At 42.0% G+C, this 25,980-nt stretch overlaps 1 protein-coding gene across 1 annotated transcript in view; it reads left to right on the top strand.

Moving 5' to 3' along the window:
• The window catches only part of LOC144679444 (eukaryotic translation initiation factor 3 subunit E), a 140,920-nt gene that overhangs the window by 73,924 nt on the left and 41,016 nt on the right, over window positions 1-25,980 (top strand). The window lies entirely within an intron of this gene.

The following is a 25,980-nucleotide window of genomic DNA, read 5'->3' as shown; positions in this document are numbered from 1 at the left end:
AATCCCATATGCGGACTGAGTTCCTGACAACCTCACTGCACTTCATCCAACAGGGCTTGGGAGAGACTTCTAAAATTTACAAAATATAAATTAGACTTAAATGACCAGTGTCTTTGAAAAGGACTAGAATGCCAGAGCTACCTGGGTTCATGGGACTAAATTTCTTCCGTTTTGTGGTAATATAAGGTTATTGTCAATTTGGTTGATTGACACATTATCATCACTTCCTTAAATTAAACTTTCCGCATGATTTGATGTATGAGTATTCTATGGTAGAAAGTTAGACTGCCAAGCACAGCCTAGAGATGAGATGTATCTACTATTGTAAATGGAAACACTGCACTTTGGTTTACTGGGCCTAGTAATGGCTGCAGTGGGATTTGCCTCCAAGTTGATGTACCCATTTGCAGTACTGAGGGAGTGCTACACTGTTGGAAGTGCAGGCTTTTTTGATAAAGTAAACTGAGGCCCCTTCTATCCTCTCAGGTGGATATAAAAGATCCCAAGGCATGATACAAAAGAAGAGCAGGGAAGTTCTCCCTGCTGTCCTGACTTATAAGCTCTCAGCTAAAATCACTAAAACTGATTATTTAGTCATTATCTTGTTGAATGTGGGATCAGTACACACTGGCTGCACATTTCCTACATTACAACAGTGACTGCATTTCAAAAGCACTTTGACTGTAAAGTGCTTTGGAGTGTCCTGAGGTCATGAAAGGTGCTGTATAAAATGCAAGCTCTTTTTCTTTATTAGAATGGAAAAATGATCCAAGCCTACTGTAACTTTATAATGTTGAAAACTGACCACAGGTGGGCTCAAATTATACAAGACCTGAGACTCCTGGAAAATGAGTGTTTGCTATAAACTTTTAGCTTTTTCGTGGCTTGTTATAGGAAGGATGTGAACACATTGGAAAGAGCGCAGAACAATTGTTCCAGGGATGAGAAACTTCAGCTATGAGGATAGATTGGAGAGGTTGGCACTGTTCTTCTTGGAGAGAAGAAGGCGGAGAGGAGATTTGATAGAGATGTTCAAAATCATTGGGGCGCTGGACAGTGTAGATAGGGAGGATCAAGAACAAGAGAGCACAGATTTAAAGTGATTTGCAAAAGAAGCAAGTGTGATGTGAGAAAACTTTTTCACACAGCAAATGGTTCGGGTCTGGAATGTACTGCCTGGAAGTGTGGTGGAGGCAGGTTCAATCAAGGCATTCAAGAGGACATTAGATGATTATTTGAATAGAAACAATGTGCAAGGGTATGGGGAAAAGGCAGGGCAATGGCACTAGGTCATCATGCTCATTTGGAGAGCTGGTGCAGACACGATGGGCCGAATGGCCACCTCCTGTGCCGTTAAGATTCTGTAGCAGATGCAGCAGCCTACAGTTTTAGAAAGGTCATGTAGCAATTGCAGTCATGCACATAACTCTGCTGTCTAAGATGTTGCTTTAAGCCTGTAAATGCAACATGCTTGTCAATAATGGTTATAGAGTTTACTTCGAGCCAGTGCCTGTGATTAGTATTTAATGTGGAAACTTCATTTAAATTGTATTTTTGAAAATCCTTTTCATTATTGGACCAATTTTAACCTGAGTTACGCGCTTTAACTAAACCTTGTGGAGATAGTTTATTGGAAAATTATGATTGAGTGATAGGAGTTTCAAATGCCAATGAAATAACAGTAAAAACCTGAAATTTGTCTTGTGGTAAGCAAGTATCTTTGCCCTGTGTGTGTTCCTGCTATAAACCTCTCTGTACACACAAGCACCTCTCACCTTTCTGTTGTGAGAGTAGGAATCCTATAGGTAATTCAGGAGAAACTTCTTTACCTACAAAATGGTTAGAATGTGGAACTCACTACTACAAGGAGTAGTTGATATGATTAGCGTAGATATATTCAAGGGAAAACCAGATAAGTGTACATGAGGGAGAAAGGAATAGAAGGATATGCTGATAAGGTGAGATGAAGAGGGTGGAAAGAGATTCGGGTGGCAGCATAAACACCATTGACCAGTTGGGCCAATGGCCTGTTTCAGTGCTGTAAATTCTGTCTGTAATTGCTGTATGCTTAATTATCATCTCTCCCGTCCCTCACTGCATGCTCATTAGGGGTTGCTCATGTCTAGATGAGAGACCTGACATGTACCTTCAGCATTAGGAATTCTTGAATTTGTGATTGGATTGCCATAAAAGCTGACACAATTCAGCAAGATTGGACTACGTGCTACAATATTGAAAGAAAATCAAACTTGGGATTGGGCATTACTGGCAGCGTAGTTAGTGTCCACCCCTAGCTGGCCTTGAGAAGGTGGTGGTGGGCTGCCATCTTCAACCTCAGTTGTTCATGTGGTGTAGGTGAAACAGTAATCCACAAGGGAGGACCCTTTGGTTAATGAATATCTCAGTTAGTGAAAGTCATTGGAATTGAGTTTTGCAAATGGCAGACTGCTCCTTTAACTCACCAGTATAGTAACCAGCTCAATAATGAAGGTGAATAAAATCAAAAGACATTAAAAAGTGATTATGATACCAGTAAATAAGGCCCATGGCAATTCTCCTTTTAGTGCTTTGAGTGCTGAGTTTATGGGTTGTTAAGAACATTTGGTTTTCCAAAAGTGCAGAGCTTACGGTAAGTGAAGCAAAGTGATTCCACGTGCTCTATTCACCAGCACTCCAAATATTTAAAATATTTTGAAGAAGATCCAAGGATCAGAGCTCATGCTAGGCTGCCATACCAGCGAGTAACATGCTCTGTAGTCAGTGCAGCTTGTAATTCCAGCTGCAAAGCATAACATTCAACACTTTTCATCCACAAGTGACACCAGTAAGAATGAAACTTTACATGATAGTCACATTTTGCTGTCACCTCAGAAGCAGTATTAGCTTTCAAAGCAAATATGGTGTGTTCTCTAACTGTGGTGAGTGTGGCAGTTTTAAGGGCCACAACATGATTCCAGGGGGGAAATCATTGAGTTATCAAGACAGGCTAGAAAGTTGAATTTATTCTAGTTGGGAGGAGAAAAAGATACAATATATATAAAAAATACTAAAGGAAATTCTTAGCATGGATGTGGCATTTGTTTTATCTGATTAGACCATTGGAACAGATTATGACTTGAAAGCATGATCTGAGAAACTTCACATGTTTGTACACTGAATTAGTGGAAGGATTTCTTTAGAAAATACTGGGTGCATTTCTCTTTCAGCAAGGAGTCAAACATATGGTCTGGAAGGAAGTCAAGAGTGTTAAAATGGAAGCTTGGCATGAGACCTGGTTGGGCTGGTCTCATTTCTATTATAATGCCAGCAGGTATTAATTCTGCTTTTGTTGTTTCTTGAAAATTGGGTTATGAAAAGCTGTGATCTCGCCTCCTGACTCCCCAAAGCCTGTCCTCCATCTACAAGGTACAAGTCACGAGTGTGATGGAATACTCTTCACTTGCTTGGATGAGTGCAGCTCCAACACCCAAAAAGCTCGACACTATCCAGGACAAGACAATTCACTTGATTGGTACCCCACCCATCACTTAAACATTCACTCCCCCCAACACCCTGGCGCAGAGTGGCAGTAGTGTGCACCAACTACAAGACGCGCTGCAGCAACTCAGCAAGGCTCCTTTCGACAGCGCCTTCCAAACCCGCGACCTCTACCACCTAGAAGGGCAAGGGCAGCAGATGTTTGGGAACACCACCACCTGCAGGTTCCCCAAGTTACACGCCATCCTGACTTGGAAGTATATCACGCTTCCTTAATTGATCCTGGATTAAAATCCTGGAACTCCCTAGCAGCACTGAAAACACCTTCATGACATGGACTTCAGTGGTTTAAGAAGGTGGCTCACCATTACCTTCTCGAGGGCAGTTGGGGATGGGCACTAGATTCTGGCCTTGCCAGTGAAGTCCACATCTTCACAAAAAAGAAACAATTGACAAAGGATTTAAACAGACTCAGGCTCCCTATTTTGCTCCACCCCCTCTTAAACAGTGTATGATCCACTCATTTCTACTTTCCTTAGCTCTGAAGAAGAGTCATACAGACTCAAAACATTAACTCTGTTTCTTTCTCCACAGATGCAGCCAGACCTGCTGAGTTTCTCCAGCATTTTGTTTTTATCTCAGACTTCTTATGATTGCTCCCTCTGTTGGGATCATTAATAGTCTGTTACAGTCATACCCAGTTCTTCAGGTGTGAAGAAGCTGCTTTTAACCATGCCCTAGGGCCACTATTAGATGCAGTGGTATCTCTGTTTCTACAGGAACCATACCACAGCAAACTAGGAATTGTTTTGATTTGAGCCTACAGATCCAGAATATACCATTCAGTTCACTCCATTAGACAGCATTGTTTGAGCACCAGAGATGCAATTTAACTGAGAGGAGGAATGGGATCGGCATGGGTGGAAGCACCGAATGAAATCTTGATTCCAAATGTGTCAAGTCCTTGATTCTGGCAAAGCTACCTGAGGGTGGTGCTGAGCTGAAATTGGATTGTACTGATCATTGGAGCCTTTATGATGTGCTAGTGCTAGCTACACTTTTGCAGTCAATTTGTCTGCTTAAAGTTAATTGAATTGCATTATGTTTCATCGATGAGCTGTAATTTGTAATTCTCCCAAGTATATCATTTTCAAACTGGACTCTGGTCCTATCCTTGCACTTTGAGGCCTTTTCTAGGGCAGGAAGTTAGCATGTTGTTTGATGTCGATGTTGAGTTTAAATCCTGCCCAGCAAAGGGAAGCCTGATCACTCATTGTCTTAGTGATCTGACACGTCATGAAGCAAGGCTGTAAAGTCAGTGTATGGTGGGCATCAACCAATGAAACAAAATTGACCATTTGCTACAAGTTGCCAGTTTGGTTCTAAGAAGGGCTGGGGACAGGAATTAACCAGTTCACACTGGTTCATTGATTGGGAAGATCGGCCTGTGATTGGAGCTAAAGCATGTTGTGGAACCAAAGTAAAGGTAGCTTTACTCCAGGTCTGACCTGAGAACATTTTCTGGTAGAATGTATCCAACGGGAAAATGTATTCCATTTCCAACACTGACCGGCTTTCCCATGACCTAGTAAAAGATCTAGCAAAATGGCTTTTCTACCTTTTGTATATCTGAAACTGGGAGAGAAGATGAGTGAAAAATATGGTGTCCAATACTTCTCTATTAAGATCACTCCAGTTTTAAAGTAATCCAAATGCGTAGGTCCAGCTGGATTTATGGTGAGCTGGATGCTCCATTCAGGATTGAAGAATCCACCACCACCATCAACCTGTCAGCAAAGCCCACTACATATGGGATGTGTGCTGAGACATTTTGCTTCATCGAAGTTGTTATTTAAGTGAAGAATTCTAGTTGCTTTATTTGCCTTGTATGGAACTCCAAGGTTTATTATTTTGTACCAGAGAAAGGAAGGATGGCTAAACAGTGTATTTGGGGAGAAAATTGGATCGCATGCAGAGAGATTTAGTTAGCGTGAAATGCTTTTAAAACTTTGAACGTCTTTCTTACCTAATGTAACAAATAATTCATCAGTTTTTCTTTATGGACTTGTCTCCAATTAGGTTTAATGGCTTCTAAATGGACCCCAATTTTTGTCATCAAACCCATGCGCTATAACCAAGGCTGCTGGTTTGCCCTTCTCATGACCAATAAATAGAGCTATGCATTGTTACCACAAAGTCCCCAAAGTGATCTTGGGAAGTCTTGTAATTCCATATGACTCCCATCATCTGGAGCCAGCGGTCCAAATTTTAAGTGAGTAGAATCGCACAAAATGGACCCCAAAACGTTGGTTAAAATCCTGGAACCCCATCTAATAAAGAGGGGGATTTATATTATTCATTCATGGGATGAGTGTCACTAATAAGGTTGGCATTTGTTTGCCCTCTGGAATCTCTCTCCAATTTTTTTGTATCCAATTATGATACTGCATTCGATGTCAAGATAATATAAACTAATTTAGCAGTCAGAATGGTTTGAATAATAAGCATTGCATTTTTCAAAAAAAAAGACACTGGGAGTTGAAAAAGTGATGCATATTTCTTCCATTCTCTTTACTTCATTGTGCTCCAGTAAAAAGGCTGAGATTGTTTTTTTGGCCATCCCACTGGTGACGAAAATTCCATTCCTCCCAAAAGCTGGGAAGCTTGGTTGCTTTTTATCTTGTTTGCTTCTGTACGGGTCATGAGCACTGGCCATGTTCCCATTACTCAGCATGTCATTCAGTTTGTGGTTATGCACCGATTACAGGTGTTCTGATTTAAGCTGTTGGCAGATACATCCTAACAGCACTAAGAAAGAATGGAGAAATATAATGAAATGCTGGAAATGTGAAATAGAGGACCTGCTTGGCTGGTCAGCCTCTGGAAAGAGCGGATGAGTTAATGCTTCAAGTGTGGATGGACCCTTTTTGCCAGCACAGGTCAGCCTGCCCTGCTGAGTGTCACTCTGACATTAAGAAGAAGCCTTTCCAAACCTTCCTGAACCACAAAATTCAAAAAGACTAACCAGGAATTAAGAAATTTAACTACCAATTGGCATGGGCATGCTGGGCCCGGGTCATAGTTTAGAAGCTCCTGCATATAACAGATAGGTGTGGAATAATAAGAACTATTAGTTTTGGGGAGGCAGGGGCAGTGAATAGGATATCATAAGTTGCAATGCCCAAGTGGCTGTTACCCATTTGAACAAAAAAAGCTTGATTTCCACCATTGCTGCCTATCCAGTACTATCTTAACTATCTGCATGATTATTCTGACTTCATCACAGTTACAGGGAATTGGCAAATTAGTAGCTTTGATCAGAATCAAATGTGCTTCAAGTACCTAACTCCACTGATCAAGAGCATCCTTCTTACATTCCCACTGACACCTGTTTTTCTCAACTCTCACACTCACCCATATGCCAACCCCTGCCCCCGCCCCAAAAGTAAAGCCTGCGTTGCTGGGATGTAACCTGCTCAGTGAAGTTTTAAAAGTTAGCTATAGTTTCTTTCAATAAACATAAGTCGGACGGCAGTAAGTCTACTAAAGAATCACTGCTTTTTAAAAATTAATTTTAGATAGTGATATATAACCCTATATGGTCCAGAATAGATGGAAAGTTGGAGTCTTTTTGTCCTCTTTATCAATTGTGAATAGTGCAAAACCTGATGTCTGTACTTGCTAATCTTCTTAGCCGTGACACACAGCTGATCACATTGTCACCATCCCTTGGGGAGAGCCAGCTGTTGGCTTAAAATTTTCATTTGGTATGTCGGATCCTCCCCAGTGAGCAACTCCCATCAAACCTAACTTTGCTGTCCTTATGGCTGTACAACTCAATGAAATGCAAAGCCTGCTCTGACACAACACAAGGATCACAGAGATCCAGCCTGCTAGAAGACAACCCTTGCTGCTTGAGTATCAGAGCTGGTTCATTCCTGCCACAAAGATACCTTTAGTGTCCAATGTGGCAGAGAAGTACTTTTTTCGCTCCCAAAGCACAGTGTAAATTGTGCTTGAGCAGGACAAGTTCATGGCATAGCACTCTTTGAGATTAGTATCTTTCAAGTAGTGATGGGATTAATGAGAGTGAAGTAGAGGTTGTGGGAAATGATTGCAAGGGCTAAGAGACGTGGATGGAGTGAATGGTGACAGTGGGGACTTGGCTGACAAGAGAAGAGAAATCTGAGGTTTTGAGCCACCAGCCTGTGTCATACAAGAGAAATATACTGAAAGATGAGAGTCGCTTTTCTCCACTTGAGAACACAGAGGCCCTGAACATCCAACAGTAAATTCAAGCAATATGCCAATTATAGAAGCTGCAAGTTGAATTATTTAAGTGCTGCAGCAGTAAATTGGGTACTTGAGCTCTGTACGCAGCTGGTTTATATTAAAGGCTGCATCATAGTGGAACAGTTCTAGTAAATGTTACAGTTAAGCATTTTGTGCCATAATTGTATTGTGCTACATAATATTACATTATATCACAGGCTTGTAAAATACACCCAGCCAAATATTTTTCTCCATTTAATGTGTACAGGCTGCCGTTTTGGCATGCTGCTGTATCCTGCGAGGGGAAAGTAATGGTGCACTTGTTTTACTACCGTAAGTAATATTTTGGAGGGAATGGTACATACAGGATGAAGGCCAGCACTGAGATACAAAGACAGTAATTTAATCTCTATCAAATGACATCCTCATCAAAGTGGTTTTAGAAACATAAACAGAACTGGATTTCAGTCTTAAACTTAACACCATGTGTTTATTGTCTGGTTTAATTTTTATTGCAAAATGAAATTTACTGTATTACAAATCTACAATGCAATACTGTATTGCAGTGATCTTAAACTCTGCCCAACTCCCGTGTACCTCTTTTGGTTTGATATTTTAGCCTATTTCCATCTGGTGCCATTTCAGTGTGTTAAGGTCATTGCTGATTGGATATGTAGACCAATGTTTTAGATCTTGTGATCAGCAAACAGCCAATGTACCAGTTTTCAGTTTCTCTGAATTGTTTGAAATGGTTACCACTGGTTTGTGTGAATCATTGTTCATTGTAAACTGGACATTACTCGTGCCGGCAGTGAGTCTGCTGGTGGATGCATTTTGTTGGAGTATTCCCCTTTAATTATGCACAGTAGCCTCGGGTGCTGATGTAAAACATGTCCCATCTTTGGTCTTGTTTTCATTGTGTCATGAGATTGTAACTGTTTTTTGCTTTTCCTTTCCACCTGTTCATTCAGCTTTCTTGAAGCTTTTGATTGTTTGCTGGGATAAGGTTTCATAAGTAAAATCAGAAAATACTGGAAACCACTGCAGCACTTTCAATAATTTAACTTACAGCATCTATAATTGGCATATTCCTTGAATTTACTGTTGGATATTCAGGGCCTCTGTGTTCTCAAGTGGAGAAAAGTGACTCTCTGCTTTCAAAATATTTCTCTTGCATAACACATGCTGGTGACTCAACCTCAGATTTCTCCTCTCAACCTTCACACTACTCTTCCACCATTCATTGCATCAATGTCTCCCAGTCTCCCAATCCACAAACTCTGCATCACTGGTCAATCCCATCACGATTCAAAAAAAAAATCTGGAATATCTGAGTGCAGTGCCATGATCATGTCTAGCAAGTCAGGCAGCATCTGTGAAGAGAGGGCGGCAGGACTAATGTTTCAGGCTGATAAACTTACGGATCATATTCTTTCAACAAGGGAGAATCCAGCTATTGCCCCATGACATTCAGTGGCATTACCATCACTGAATCCCCCACTATCAACATCCTGAGGGGTTACCCATTGACCAGAAACTGAACTGGACTAGCCATATAAATACTGTGGCTACAAGAGCAGGTTTCAGAGGCTAGAAATCCTGCGATGAGTAACTCACCACCTGACTCCCCAAAGCCTGTTCACCATTTACAAGTCAGGAGTGTGATGGAATACTCCCCACTTGCCTGGATGAGTGCAGCTCCCACAACACTCAAGAAGCTCGATATCGCCCAGGGCAAAGCAGCCTGCTTGATTGGCACCACATCCACAAACATTCACTCCCACCTCCACCGACACATAGTAGCAGCAGTGTGTACCATCTACAAGATGCACTGCAGGAATTCACCAAGGCTCCTTCGACAGCACCCTCCAAACCCACGTCAAATACCATCTAGATGAACAAGGGCAGCCGATAGATGGGAACACCACCACCTGGATGTTCCCCTCCGAGTCACTCACCATCCTGACTTGGAAATATATCACCGTTCCTTCACTGTTGCTGGGTCAAAATCCTGGAACTCTCTTCCTAACAGCACTGTGGGTGTACCTACACCACATGGACTGCGGCAGTTCAAGAAGGCAGCTCACCACCACCTTCTCGAGGGCGTTTAGGGATGGGCAATAAATGCTGGCCCAGCCAGCGAAGCCCACATCCCGTTAATGAATAAAAAAAAAATCTTTCAACTCTGAGATGAGATCAAGGTCCTGAAATGTTGATCCTACCCTCTTCTCCACCTGACCTGCTAAGTATTTCCAGTATTTCCTGCTTTTATTTCAGTTTTCCGGCACCTGTAGTACTTTCCTTCTCACTTTGTCATTTGTATTGTGTGTCTACCATATCCAACTGGTCATTGTTCATGTGCAATTACACAGCATTACTTGGTAATTCAGCAGTGAGGAGCATTGCAGCCAACCCATCATGTGCATATAGAATCGCATCCAGCAACCATCACTGAAACCATAACTGACTAATATCACCCATTCCCCCTTGTCCAAACAGACATGCTGACGCTAGTTGTAGCATTCCTGCTGCTACTTGGCTGAGTTCAGCCAGGTCTGGAATCTGAACCTGGAACCTTCATGATCTCTGTGATTTGGTGTTAGCTATAGTTCAGTGGGTAGTGTTCTCGCCTCTAGGCCTGCAGTGATTTATGAGGTGCCAGGGGGGTGTTCTGTTCAGCATTTCTCCATTACAAATATAAGGGGCAAAGTTAAATTAGCAAGGTTTTCAATGGTTCAAAACCAATTAAGTGTTTTTACAATGCATGTGATATTCTGGTCTTTGTAGACACTTGCCGGATCTACATTTAAATTTGTATGTCAGCCATGGTTCACTTAGTAGCACTCTCACCTCTTAAATCAGAAGGTTATGGATTTAAACACCACTCCCAGATTTGCACACACAAATCTAGGCTGGTGCTCCAGTGCAGTCCTGAGCAATTGGAGTGCTGCACCGTTGGAAAATGCAGTCTTGCAGATGAGATGTTAAACCAAGGCCTCTATGCCCCATCGGGTGGATGTCAAAGATTCCATGGTACTGTTTTGAAGAAACAAATGATCTGGTCATTATCACATTTCTGTATATGGGATCATGCTATGTGTACATTGGTTGCCCTGTTTCCCAACATTACAGCAGTGACTAAATTTCAAAAGTGCTTCATGGGTTGTAAAGTCTTGAGGTCATGAAAGGTGCTATATAAATACAAGACACCTTTTTTTTTCCCCCACAGTCAGTCTTTTTTGTGAAAATATTCCTTTGCCCCATCCAACAACAACTTGCATTGATGTAGCATCTTAACTTAAAACATCACAGGACGCTTCACAGGAGCGTTATGAAACAATTTGACACCCAAGGTCATAGAGGCTAGGCGTTAAAGAGCAACTTGACGGAGGAGAGACGGGGGAGAGGTTTGTCAAAGGAATCCCCAAGTTGGAGGACAAGGCAGCTGAAGGCATGACTGACTATCAGTGGGTGAGCAAATAAAATCAGGTATGGTCAAGAGGCCAGAATTGGGGGAGTGGAACCCAGCTAATCTCCTGTTTACTATTAAAAAACATTTAGCTTAACGTTCCTGTCAGAAGTTGATTTTGCAGAATGAGAATGTAGGATTTTGGAAGCAGGGCAGAAACTTAACAGACGGAATAAAATGCCTTTGTGAAACACAGAGACAATAATTTAATTTTCTCTCCATACCTGACATGACTTTTTAAAAAAAAAAGTCATGTATCCCTTTGGTGTAACTAGACATGTGGAGTCCAGCAGGCATTAATGTTTAAGGCCATATTGATTTGTGCTCCCTACAGTATTGTATTACGAGCTATCCTTATAATCAATTCTATTTTTCAAATTAGCTTCACCTGATTATGTTGTGGTGCAATTTTTGAACTGTTAACAACTGTATTGCTCGTACCAACTTTCAGCTGGTCAATCTCCTGTAGTAATGAGCAGATGCCATCTTGAGCTGAACAGAGTTCAAGGGCAGGAACAGTTGAACCACAGCTCTCAAGTTCTCATTTTCAAGTTTTATATTCTGTGCTGGTGTTTAGATTATTGTTATAAATTCTTGTGTCCATATTTTTAATGGGAACAATCTCTAAACTTGTCAGCCTGTAAAAATCTAGAGCCATGAAGCAGTAACCAAAGCAAACAGGATGCTGTGGTACGTTCACAGGGCAATTTACTGTAAAATGAAGTATCCCACTTTACAAAGTATTTACAGCACAGAAACGGGCCATTCAGCCAGTAGCTCCATGCCAGTGCTGTGCCTCACACCAGTCTCCTCCCTTCTACTTTTTTTCCATTAACGTATCCATCTGTTTCTCTTTCTCTCATGTGCTTATTTAGCTTCCTCTGAAATGAGTCTGTCCTTTTTGCCTTGAACAATGTTCCCTCTAATATGTGCATCTGCGTGACCTTGCAGAAGTTGTGATGGTACCAGGCAGGCGCTCATGAGCTGTCCCCTTTAAGATAGTTAAATGTATGGCGCATTGGAATAAACGTGGGACATGACAAAGAAAATGGAGGGGTCATTGGCCTCAACCGCTCCATATGGCAATGAGTTTACTCACCAATCTCTGGGAAATTTCTCCTGACTTTTCACTGGTTTCATTAGTGACTACCTTTACAGCCCCTAGTTCTGTTCTCACTTGCAGGTTGAAACACTTCTTTACATCTACCCTATCAAAACCTTGCATAATTGTAAAAACCTTTATCAGGTCACCCTGCAATCTGCCTTTGGTTTGGCTTCAGAATCAATACTGAGCACAGTTTTGGCCTCCTCATCTGGTGAGGAAATATTGAGGTTTTGATAAAGGTGGCGAAGAGGACCACAGGATTAATTCCTAGTTTAAAATCTCTTTGTTACGCAGATTGCCTTAGAGAGCTGTGTCAGGAAAGGTAGACTTGGGGTGTTGTGAGGTTTGTCCACATGGATGGACCAGTAGGTCATGCCTGTCTTTTTCGCTAGATGAATATTTAAGGGCTTGTAGCCTGGCATTTGATTTACAACACAGAACAAGGCTTGTTGTCCATGTGCTAGCATTTCAGAGATGGGGAACGTACTTGGGTGTGGCCTTGGGACCAAGGTAGCAACACCAGCATGTATCTTGCAGAACTGCTTTTGCAAGTGGTATGACCAACTAGATTTCAAGCTTCAGTTTTTAAACTGCAAAGTCAAAAGTCCAACACAAGAAGAGAATTACACCCATGGGGAAATCAAACGCTGAAACAGTTATACACACGAGGAGAGATATCTTAGAATATTAATTTAAACCTTTTCCTCTTGCTGTTCCTCTCACTTACTCTGCTGTGCTTAAGTTATACTGGTGCTACTGGTCTTGTTACTGGGGGAGTGCGTGGAGAGTGTGCCCCTGAATTGGAGTGCAGAGAACTGTCTCAATATTTGGAGAGCACTATCACAGTCAAAGAAAGAAAAGGAAAATACAGCACAGGAACAGGCCATTCGGCCCTCCAAGCCTGCGCTGATCATATTGCCCGTCAACTAAAACATTTTGCACTTCCAGGGTCCGTATCCCTCTATTCCCATCCTATTCATGTATTTGTCAAGCTGCCTCTTAAACACCACTATCGTACCTGTTTCCACCACCTCCTCTGGCAGCGAATTCCAGACACTCACTACCCTCTCTGGAAAAAAAACTTGCCCCGCACATCACCTTTACAGTTTTCTCCTCTCACCTTAAATCTATGTCCCCTAGTAATTGACTCTTCCACCCTGGGAAAAAGCTTCTGACTATCTACTCTGTCCATGCCACTCATAATTTTGTAAACTTCTATCAAGTCGCCCCTCAATCTCCATCGCTCTAGTGAGAACAATCCGAGTTTCTCCAACCTCTCCTCATAGCTAATAACCTCCAGACCAGGCAGCATCCTGGCAAACCGCCTCTGCACCCTCTCCATCGCCTCCATATCCTTCTGGTAATGTGGTGACCAGAATTGCACGCAATATTCCAAGTGTGGCCTAACCAAGGTTCTTACAGCTGCAGCATGACTTCCCAGCTTTTATACTCAATACCCCTGCCAATGAAGGCAAGCATGCCATATGCCTTCCTGACTACCTTATCCACCTGCGTTGCCACTTTCAGTGACCTGTGGACCTGTACACCCAGATCCCTCTGCCCTTTGATGCACTTAAGGGTTCTGCCATTTACAGTGTAATTCCTGCCTGTATTAGACCTTCCAAAATGCATTACCTCGCATTTGTCCGGATTAAACTCCATCTGCCATTTCTCCGCCCAAGTCTCCAACCGATCTATATCCCGTTGTATCCTTTGACAATCTTCTTCACTATCTGCAACTCCTCCAACCTTGGTGTCGTCTGCAAACTTACTAATTAGCCCAGTTACATTTTCCTCCACATCATTTATGTATACCACAAACAGCAAAGGTCCCAGCACTGATCCCTGCGGAACTCCATTAGTCACAGCTCTCCATTCAGAAAAGCACCCTTCCACTGCTACCCTCTGTCTTCTATGACCAAGCCAATTCTGTATCCATCCTGCCAGCTCACCTCTGATCCCGTGCGACTTTACCTTCTGTACCAGTCTGCCATGAGGGACCTTGTCAAAGGCCTTACTGAAATCCATGTATATAACATCCACTGCCCTTCCATCGTCGATCATCTTTGTCACTTCCTCGAAAAACTCGATCAAGTTAGTGAGACACGACCTCCCCTTCACAAAACCATGCTGCCTCTCACTAATACGCCCATTTGCTTCCAAATGGTAGTAAATCCTGTCACGAAGAATCTTCTTCAATAATTTCCCTACCACTGACGTAAGGCTCACTGGCCTGTAATTTCCTGCATTACCCCTGCTACCTTTCTTAAACAATGGAACAACATTGGCCATTCTCCAGTCCTCTGGGACATCACCCGTAGCCATTGAGGATACAAAGATTTCTGTCAAGGCCTTCAAATGTTGGTGTTTTTTTTTGAATGAGCTTACCTATGCATATTATGAAGGTTTGTAAAGCTTGCGCAATGCTTACTGAAGTGTGGAGAGCTGACCATGCCTTCAGCTCTTTCCTATAATTAGAAACCTCGAAGTTTTTAAAAAAACATTCAGGAGGTCTAAACCTCCCTAAACATTCAAAGCTCACCTGACCAGTTGCACATCTGTCGGTTGCTATTGATTTTGTCCCTTGAATCTGAGATAGTCGTTGCACTTGGATACCAACCCGCCATATCTCCTCCCATGTTGGAGCTGTTTAGGTGGGATACTGAAGAGCTGCCAACCTCTGTGGAAATTCACTCCACATGAGGGCAGAGTGGGGAAAAAACACCGTTTTCCTGATTATTTCCCTTCCAACTGATGGGATATATTTTGTACTTTCACGATCATTCAACACCCAATGAAGTCATGTACTGGTGATGCACAGATAACATTGCATACAGATTTGGGGAAAAGAAATTGACCTCAATTATTAAACTGTCAATACAATACTACTGTTTGCTTACTAAGAATAGTTGCCGTGATGGTGGATAATGTGGTGACTTTGTACCCAGAAACAAGTCTGTTTAATCTTGAATGCACAGTCTGGGAGAATATGTAACTGGAATGTATGCTAAAGCAAATAAGTGATTGATGCATTTGCTATTTTAATTCGACATAATTGACGCTCTAACTTGTACTGAATTCAGCTGATTTTAATTATGATAGTAACTAATTATTACGCTGACAAAAGATGAAAGAGGGAAAAATAATGCTTTCATGATTCTCCTTTTCTAAAATGGGTGAAAGAACTAAGTGAATCAGGTAGATTAATGGTTGTTTCTCAGATTCTTTGTGGTGTTTGTAAGCAGATTACTAAAGTTCAGTGTTGCAAATGATCATTATGTAGTGGGGAGTTTGATTCACATCTGTGCCTTCATGTGGGGTGAGTGGTATTTTGTGGATATGGATTGATTCATATCAGAGCCTCTATTCACATAGACAATATAGTGTTTCTATTCAGTTTCCAAAAAATAAATGGCCTCAATGACCAAGCATCTAATTTTTGTTATGAAAGTACTTTAAAGGCTTTGACTGTTTAAATTTTGGGGTATTTTAATGAATCATCTTTGTCTGACTGCAGAGTAATGTCGTAACAATTATACCCTTTGCGCACAATGTTAAATGTTGACAGCTATTCATTGACACTCTGTAGTTATTTCAGCAGTGGCTGCGTAAGTGAGCATGCTCTATAGTCTATTTATGGATGGTTTAACTCAAAGATGTTTGGTACTATTTGTCCAAGATTAGACCTAAAATGTGAAACAAGATGTTGAACTGTGTCAGAACTGGAGGTGGCCATTCCATTCCATTGAACCTTCTCTTCCACATTAGTCATGGCGTATCTATCTCTTTCTCCCATTCTACCATATCCTTCAGGTCCTTCAAGATCGTTGTTACCCAAGTCAATATCCAACCACGTTTTTAAGATCTCGAGTGGTGCCTCAGCCTTGGTGTAATGTGGCATTACATCCTACTTTTCACGGATTCAACTTTCTCCAACCTAATTCCATGTTTTAAAAGTTGCAGCTGAATTCACGGTATTGCATTTGCGGGATGAAAACCAAAAATAGTCTCTGCGTGAAGCTGGGATGCAAGGCAGGGGATAATTTGTGCAAGATATGCAGATATAACTTTAAAGACTCAAACTCTGGCCTTATTTTTCTAAGTAATTTGATTTTATATTTATGGTTAGTGAAACTGACAGCAATTTGCGAATCGCAATGGTTACTATCAGATCAGCCATGATCTTTATTAAATGATGGAGCAGGCTCAAGGGGCTGGATGGCCTACTCCTGCTTCTTGCTCGTATGTTCGTATGGTAGAATTAACAAAAGGAGCTAGAACATGCAAATGTGAGCTAAGTGCCTCCACTGGTAGGTGGATATAATTACTGTATAACCAGTTTACAGCTGTAGCGCCAGATGATGAATGGAGGTCTGGAATGGGCACTATTTCTTGATCTTGTGAAACTACTCCATTTCCACTGCTTTTTATACCTGCTGGGTAGCTTTAATGGCTTGGATTTCCTTTCCTCAGTAGTGGTGAAAACTGGGAAGTTCACCGCTGTTGAGGGATGCAGTGGCATTGTAACTTCCGGGAAGCTCACTTGCATTGAAATCTGGAAGTTACAGTGCACCTGACTGGGCTCTGGCACTGATGGTCCCGATTTTGATTCTTGAAGTGGCAGGGGTCATTACTTTGAAAACTTTAACACAAACAAAAACAAAAATAGCTGGAAAAACTCAGCAGGTTTGACAGCATCTGCGGAGAGGAACACAGTTAACGTTTCGAGTCTGCATGACTCTTCATCAGAACTAAGGAAATATAGAAATGAGGTGAAATATAAACTGGTTGAGGGGGGTGGGACAGGTAGAGCTGGATAGAGGACCAGCGATAGGTGGAGGCAAAGAAGAGATTGCCAAAGATGTCATAGACAGAAGGACAAAGGGGTGTTGACGGTGGTGATATTAGCTGAGGAATGTGCTAATGGTGACATTAAGGGTAGAAAGCAGGACGAGCAAGTGACAGCCCTAGTGGGGTTGGGGTGGGGGGGAAGGGATCAAAATAGGCTAAAAGGTAGAGATAAAACAATGGATGGAAATACATTTAAAAATAATGGAAAGGGGTTGGAAAAGAAAAATATATATTAAATAAAAAATAATAAATTATTGGAAAAGGGGGATCGGAAAGGGGGTGGGGATGGAGGAGAGATTTCATGATCTGAAGTTGTTGAACTCAATATTAAGTCCGGAAGGCTGTAAAGTGCCTAGTCGGAAGATGATGTGCTGTTCCTCCAGTTTGTGTTGAGCTTTGAAAACTTTGCCTGTTTTCCCTCAACTGATAATTACAGGTGTAAATCAAGCACTCAGCCATCCAAATGCATATGTCCCCATTCAAATAGTTCCTAATTGTGATTAAAATGTTTTTCATAATTCCCAACTCTCCACCCCCTCCCCAACCACTGCACCCCAGTTCCTCCAAGCCCTGTCGCCGACATTGGTGGGATTGAGGAGCAGAGGGAGCTGGAGTGAAGCCAGGGTGAGGGATGGAGGAGAAACGAAGGAGCTGGGGAGTGTTGGGGGCATTAATGTCCAAGGAACAGACCCCGTAAAACTTTTAACAACTGTTATGAAAGTGTTAAAAATATTTAAATCATTAGCAGTTTCAAAATGTGTTCTAAGTGTTTGAAAATATGAAAAAATAGCTTTTTAAAAAAAGCTTGTCTGCCAGTTAGCTGAAGACTGTGCAGACTCGATGGGCCAAATGGCCTCCCCCTGCACTGTAAAGATACTGCGAAAGGTCAACAGGAAAAACTTTCTCAAGCAGCAAGCCTGGTATGCACTGCCTGACAAAGTGGTGGAGACAGGGAATTAGACTGTTATCTGAAAAGGAAGAATGTGCAGGGTTACCGGGGGGAAGGTGGGAGAATGGCATTAAGTGAGTTGCTCATTCGGAGAGCCGGTGCAGACGGGATGGGCCAAATGGCCTCTTTCTGCGCCTTAACAATTCTGTGATTCTGTGATAGACCTCAAGGGGCGTGTCTTCAGCTTGTCACTGGGAGGCATGCATTCGCCTGCAGTGCGCTGTGCTGGAGGCGCTCACTGCTTGGTCTGAAGCTAGGCCCTCCTGCACTTCACCTTCACTGCAGGCAACAGACAAGGTGAGTCTGAATTTTTATGACGCAGTCAACATCAAGTGCTGCATTTTTGCCCCTCAGAGCAAAATCCAAGCCATTGACTTGTTCAGCTGAGCTCCCAAACCCCTTGGTTCTTGTACTACCCTACCTACACAGTATTCCCATTGCACACTTGGCAATGTTAAAAGGCATCTGCAAATCACCTCACTCACTTTGGGACTTTGTTCTTTCTTTGATCATTCATTATACATGCCAGCTTATCATCTGCACACTTGCACACAATCCTCACTTTTTCCAAATTCATGTGATTTCGATTTGAAGTAAAAAAAACTGGGCCCCAGCAACACCTGACTGTTTGTCAATGTTGCTTTTGCTTTAACTTGCTACTCCTACTAGTGGAGGCACTGCAGCATCTCACATTTGCACTTCCCAGCTCCTTAACCTGTACCGCTGAAACTGTAAACTACACTGAAACCTATAAATTGTGGACACCTGAGGACCTTGCATCAGGCATCCTTTTTTGTTACTATTGTCCTTTATTTTCAAAATGGGCATTGCATGTACTGTAAAAATTGGTGCAGCACCACGTCCCATTATGTCAACGCTCAGCACTTCACCCTTTGTCAGTATCACCACTCACCAGCACCTGAAGTTTAACCAGCCTGTTCACAGCACCAGTGTTTCTCAGCTGACAGTCCACCTAGTGGTAAAGGTAGTTTCCAATTGCTTACTGTTGACTCATTGCAACTGTCTAAAATTAGAGCTTGGTGTTAAATGGCAAGCAGGTGCCCATGACCACAGTTTGCAGTAACCAGTTGACATTGCAGCTCACTGCACATTTTCTCCAGGTGACCATTTGAACACCAAGGGACTCTTGAAAGCTGCTGTGCCATTCCATTGAAGGTTCAGCACTGATTGGAGGACAGCAGCTGCAGGGGTGCAGATACAGAGTTAGATACAAGCTGCTGTGCTGGAATAACAAATTCAATAGTGGCTGATCTTCCTTGAGGAGAAAGCACCTGAATGTTACCGGGGCACAACCATGGCCCCTGCTTTCTGCTTGCCAGGGAGCAGCTGTGTCTTGAATCCACGGCCAGCTGGTTGCTGCAACAACTACTGTTGACATCAGGCATTCATGCCTTACTCACTGTCACTTTTAATTCAGATTAATCTTAAGCAGTGCTGGTAAGCTAATCACTTGCTGACAGAACCTGCCCTCACTCCTTGGCTGAGATGGACCAGCAATGCTTTAAAACAGACTACCGATCAAAATTAAATTGTCAAAGGTACAGAACTGAACTGGGCTGATTTGCTCTTACAAGAAAGGATTTCCGTCACAGACCACATTTTGGCAACTTTAGCTGTGTCAAATCACTTGCTCAAAACGCCAAACTGTCAGGTGAAGTGGTTCAGTTAAAAAGAAACATGTTTGCAGTGTTACCAATATGTACTCTGCTGTGGCTCTTGGTGATACTTTGAATATTTTACTTGGAATCCATTGACAATGAGTGCAGGATTTACGCCTTATAAAAATATTAAAATAGCACCATGTGTCAGCTGTGCAGTTGGTAGCACTCTTGACTCTTTCCAGGGCTTGAGAACAAAAGACTGGCACCCGAATGCAATTTAAGGGAGTGCTGCACTGTTGGATGTGCCGTATTTTGGATGAGCTGTTCGGGTTGGTGGGAAAGATTCCACGGCACTGTTTCGAAGAAGTGCAGAGAATTCTCCCTTACGTAATATGTAGATTAAAATAAAAATAGAAAATGCTGGAAAAACTCAGCAGGCCTGACAGCATTTGTGGAGAGAGAAACAGAGTTAATGTTTTGAGTCTGTATTACTCTTTGGTGCATAAAGGCTCTGTTTACTGTTTCTCTCGCCACAGATGCTGCCAGACCTACTGAGTTTTTCCAGTATTTTCTGTTTTTATTTCAGATTTCCAGTATCCAAAGTATTTTCCTTTTATCAGAGTTCTCCCTGGCCAAAATTAGGCCCGATAAACATCATTGACCAGATTATCTGGTCATTATCACATTGCTGTTTGTGGGAGCTTGCTGTGCGCAAATTGGCTGGCACGTTTCCTACATTACAATACTGACTACACTTCAAAAAGTTCTTCATTGGCTGTAAGGTACTTTTAGGCATCGGTGGTCGTGAAAAGCGCTGTATAAACCCAAGTCTCTTTTTTACTTAAACTTGGCTTTATAGTGAAATACTGGAATACTATAATGGCAATGATTCAGTGCATGCTGCATTGAGTCATTAGGTATTCAGACCTACTTCCATTAAACGACTTATTCCATTATCTTACATACTGTAGTTAATGTGATAATTTCTTCCTCAGAGACTAGGTCTCTATACTCTGGAGTTTAGAAGAAAGAGGTGATCTCATTGAAACATACAGAATTCTTACAGGGCTCGACAGGTCAGATGCAGGAAAGATGTTTCTCCTGATTTTGGGGTGGGGTGGGGGGTGGTTGTGGAGGGCAGAGGGCGGTCTAGAACCAGGGGACAACAATCTCGGAATAAAGGGCAGGCCATTTAGCACCGGGATGAGGATGAATTCTTTCAGAGGGTGGTGAATCTTTGGAAGTCTCTATGCCAGAGGGCTGTGGAGGCTTAGTCATTGAATATATTCAAACACAGAGATCGATAGATTGCTAGACATTAAAAGCATCCAGGGATATGGGGATAGTGTGGGAGAATGGCATTGACGTAGATGATCAGCCATGATCTAGTTGAACGGTGGAGCAGGCTCGAGGGGTCAAATGGCTTACTGCTCCTGTTTCCTATGTTCCTAAGTATGCAGCTTTCTTTTCCACCTTTATCTCTGTTGTATAAATCAAAATTCTCCTGAGAGCTGCTTTATCGATTTGATTCTTTGTGGCCTGGGTAAATGGTGAGTGCAAGCAATCATCATCCTTATTTGCTCCAGCTCCAGTTAAACCAATGGACTTTCCAAATCAGGGGGTTAAGAAGAGTTTGCTGCTGTACTGTGGATAGTAATAAATTATGACAGGTGGGCCCCCAGCACCAAGGTTCATTTTGGGGGGGCCCTACCATTTTAACAGGCGATACACCACTGACTTAACCTAGTGTCACATCCACACAAATACGATTGTGCCAACGTCCATTCATAAGGTAATATAAAAAATACTTGACAGATAATAAGTGGCAGATGGCAGTGAAGGAAAGTATTATTGTTTTCTGAGTAAACAAATTTGCTTGTGTTTTTCATTTTCTACCTCGAGAATTCATATAGATGTATTGCATCAGTACATGAATGTCTTTGGAATGTTATCTTGGAAAACAAAAATGAACTGAACATTTCAGTTTTGCACGTTTTAGTTCCTCCAGTACTTCCATAAATGTCACTCAGCTTCCTTGTGCCAACGTCCATTCCAACAATAAAAATATGAAATGTGTATTAAGGCAAAATCTGAGCGGTTGCATGCTGTGACACTGAGGCAGGCCTTCTGTTTGAAACCAGAAACAAAATGCCACTAATGTAGCATGGTGGTAAGACAGTAGCTGTGGAGAGGACAGATGCGTTTGTGTGTTTCAGCTGCATCCTCTTCAAAGCTTCTTCCAATTTGAAAAAGGACCTAAACTTGAAAGGTTCATTCTTGCCTTCTCTGGTGCTGAATGTTTCCAGCATTTTCTGTTTCTGTGGATAGCAATACTGCCTTTGCCACCAGAGATCTTCTTGATGACTTTCAGATATTTGTAGCATTGTGTTCTTCATTCTCAACCATTGAGAGTCCTGCATTAGCTGCAGAGGCCATGATGAACTGCTTGAGTGCTTTGGTACACTTGCACAATCTGCTTCCACTTGTACCACATAACTACTCAATATCTGGATTCTGTCATCACCGTGGTATCTACTAATACTGGAGCACAGAAACATGGAACTGATAAAGTCTCCTTAAGGCGGGTCTTTTGACCAATCCCAGCAGAAACCAGTTATATTGACAGCTAGCAAACAACATGGCCATACACAAGGCCCTTGGGCTCTGAACAGAACTATCTACAATCCTCTGCTTGTTCCCAGCAGTGATTCTCCTAAGCATGATTGGTAGTGTTTCTTTTGAACCTTTCTTCCCTGAAAAATCAATCCAGAAAGATGGCTAATTGAATAAGGTGGTTTTGATGCTCAAGTTGCCATTCCCAAAGATTAGTTTTACCAGGCCCACTGGGCTCAGTTTGTCCATGTGAAAATACAAACTGTGGCTTCAGTTAGTGTAGCCCAGTGCCTTAAGTGACAACTCTGACCTATATGGTAAATAAGAAATGCTGTTCTGTTGCTTGCAGCAGTTTCTACTCTTGCCTAATTTATAGGGGCAGTGATGGCACATGGTTTCCCCTTAGATGGATTTTTTTTAAATGACTTTGAGAAAGAAACACCATGGCAATTTATAGGAAGGCACTGGAATTCTACAACGGCTTTTATAACTTTAGGAAATCCCAAAATTAGCAAAGCACTTATTTTTGCTTGGTGTTGGGAGAAGTTTAGATGCTAACTTGGGCCTAAAAAAGTTCTTCTCTTCAAATAGTGCCATGGAATCTTTCGTTTCCACACTGAAAGGGAAGATAAGCTTCTAACTGACAGCATCTCTAGCATGGGACATCCTTGGGTCCGCAGTGACAACCTAGGTTGTGGGCCCAATTCTAGGGTTTGGACTTGGAATTCACAACCTGTAAACTCGAGGGGGCATGAAAGCTACCTCTGACCCCAGGATGATGGCTATAAAGTGAAAGCAAAGCAGAATGTTATAAATCCCTTTCTCGGGGAAGGATCTGTGTTGAGAAAAGATAGAAAACCCATGAGGGAGTTCTGAGAAGCGTCAACAAAGGCTGAAAACCTGAATTTGAGAGAACCAGCCCAGCCTTAGGATAGTCAAGCCAGAGAAACTCTTGTTTCATTTTTGCTTTGACCAGACCCAGGCAAGACCCTGAGAAGGTGGTTCTGACAACTGTGTCTTACTGTCTTCTCTCTCAAACCTGCTTTTGCTTAGTGAGATTTTAAATATTAATGACTCTAATGTGATTATGAGAATGTGACAGTTTCATTTTTCTCATTTGGAATCTCATGGGCATTTTATAATTGAAAATGAACAAATATATTTTGCCACCCTTTAGCAGCAATAATCGATGCATGTTTGCTGTTGAATAACCAAGTTTATGGTTAAGTATAAAGGATTGACAAAATGGAACATGTACTTTAGCTTTTCAAACATTCCCATTGTAATGATCCAGAGCGACTGGGAATGTTGTGATCTGAAAATAGCAGTGACTAGCAGTGACTTTCTTTGTTTAGAGATTTCCAAGTCGATACAACTAATATAAAACCACAACCAGTCAGATAAGGACAGAAGAGGATTTCGATTTATTTGCCAGCATCAAGGAAGAAGATGGCTTAAATTGAATTAATAACCAGCAATTTTCAGCTTTAACAATGGACCTTTTTTAAAAAAAAAATTACAGATGCTGGAAGCCTGAAAATGTGTGGGGTCTTAGCAATCGGTGCAAGAACAGATCCGTGAGTGTTTCAAGCTATAGCCCTATTTGAAGGCAGAATATTCACAATAATTCCAGCTTGAGCAGGCATTAAGTAGGTCTAATCCCTGTAACTTTCTTGAGCACTCTATTCACTGAGCTGAGTGACATAAAATTAGAATATTGACAGGAAGACTGCAGTCAGGATGGCCTAATAGTTGAGAACTTGTTAGCTCATTTTCTGTTCAGCCATAATTTTATCTATCAGCATTGGGTCACAATTGGCTTCAAATGACTGGATGCAATTCAATGAGATACCTGGTGTGTGATATTAAAGGAAAGCTCATCAGAAGCATGCCATGTCCAGGGAACCGCCAAAGAAGAAAGAGTTGTGTTTATATAGCATCTTTCACAGCCTCAGGATGACCCAAAGTGCTTTACAGTCAGTGAAGTTCTTTTCAAGTGTAGTCACTGTTTGAATATAGGAAACGTGGCAGCCAATTTACAAACAGCAGACTCCCACAACAGCAATGTGACAATGACTAGCTAACATGTTTTTGATGTTTGAGGGAAAAATATTGGTCAGGACCCCTGAATAACACCCCTTCTCTTTCAAGCAGTGTCATGGGATCTTTTAAGTCCACCTGAAAGGGCAGATGGTTCATGGCTTAACATATCATCTGAAAGACGGCATCTCTGACAGTGCAGCACTCCTTCAGTGCTGCACTGGAGCATCAGCCTAGATCTCTGTCTGAAGTCCTGGAGTGGGACTTGAACCTGCAACTGTCTGACTTAGAGAGCATAAGACCATAAGATGTAGGAGCAGAAGTAGACCATTTGGCCCATTGACTCTGCTCTACCATTCGATGAGATCATGGCTGGTCTAATAATCCTCATTTCCACTTTCCTGCCTTTTCTCCATCACCTTTGATTCCCTTACTGATTAAAAATCACGTGCTTGAGGACCCCCAAATCCTTCTATGTCTTTCTCCATTTAAATAATATTCAGCTCCTCTCTTCTTTGTGCCAAAGTGCATAACCTCACATTTTCCCACATATTCCATCTGCCAAGTTTTTGCCCATTCCCTTAACCTGTCTATATCCCTCTGTAGACTCTTTGCCATCCTCACCACTTGCCATCCCACCTATTTTTGTGTCATCTGCAAACTTGGCAATAGTACATTCATTTCCCTCATCCAAGACATTAATATATATTGTAAATAATTGTGGCCCCAGCACTGATCCCTGTGGCACTCCACTAGTTACAGGTTTCCATCCTGAAAATGGCCCCCTTACCCCAACTCATGTCTTCTATTAGTTAGCCAATCCTCTATCCATGCTAATATTCTGCCCCCAACACGATGAGATGAGAGTGCTACCCACTGAGCCAAGGCTGAAAATCATAGATAGGAGCACAGCAGAGCCTCTCCAGTAAGATTACTGTGCAATAGATGAGGTACACTGGGCTATGACTTCACCTGAGAATGTTGAAGAAACCAGATGCAATAGTATGAGGAATTAAAAGTTAAGTAATAAGTAGCCACAGAGGGCTTTAGCATGCCACCTGGGATCTTGCTTTGTATGTCCAACATGCCCCTCCTCTCTCTATGCCCAGGTTGAAAACACCATTTTCCTACAGCACAGTGCCTGTGGATTAGTGTCATGTTGGTATTTACTCAATTTAAGTATTTTACAATAGCAAGGTATCACGTGTTGAGTTTGACCAAATCTCTCACTGGCAATATGGGCTGCACCTCCTGATAAGCTATTTTATTTATCAGCCTGTCTAGGTGACAGTTCTTTGTGTTAACAACAGTTTAGTTTCCATCTGTATCAACTTTTATTTTAACAAAGTTCAGGGCAGTACTGTAAAGGAATGATTAAAAGATGTAAATTTTCCCATTTAGTCTAAATATTAACCCAAGGAAAGAACTCCCTTGTATTATATTTCCTAGGTTCAGAGATTTGCTTACAAAGTTGTTTTTGCTTTGTTGCGCCATTAAGCTCTAACAGATTTCCCATTTGTGCCTCCAACACTGGTGTGTCCAGAAACCTTTCAGTTCATGTTGTTCCTAATGTTAATTGTTT

The sequence above is a fragment of the Cetorhinus maximus genome, chromosome 4, assembly GCF_964194155.1.
Source record: "Cetorhinus maximus chromosome 4, sCetMax3.hap1.1, whole genome shotgun sequence".
NCBI classification, from domain to species: domain Eukaryota; kingdom Metazoa; phylum Chordata; class Chondrichthyes; order Lamniformes; family Cetorhinidae; genus Cetorhinus; species Cetorhinus maximus.
The sequence above is the reverse complement of the archived record's forward strand: the minus strand, read 5'-3'. Positions and strand labels throughout refer to the sequence as shown.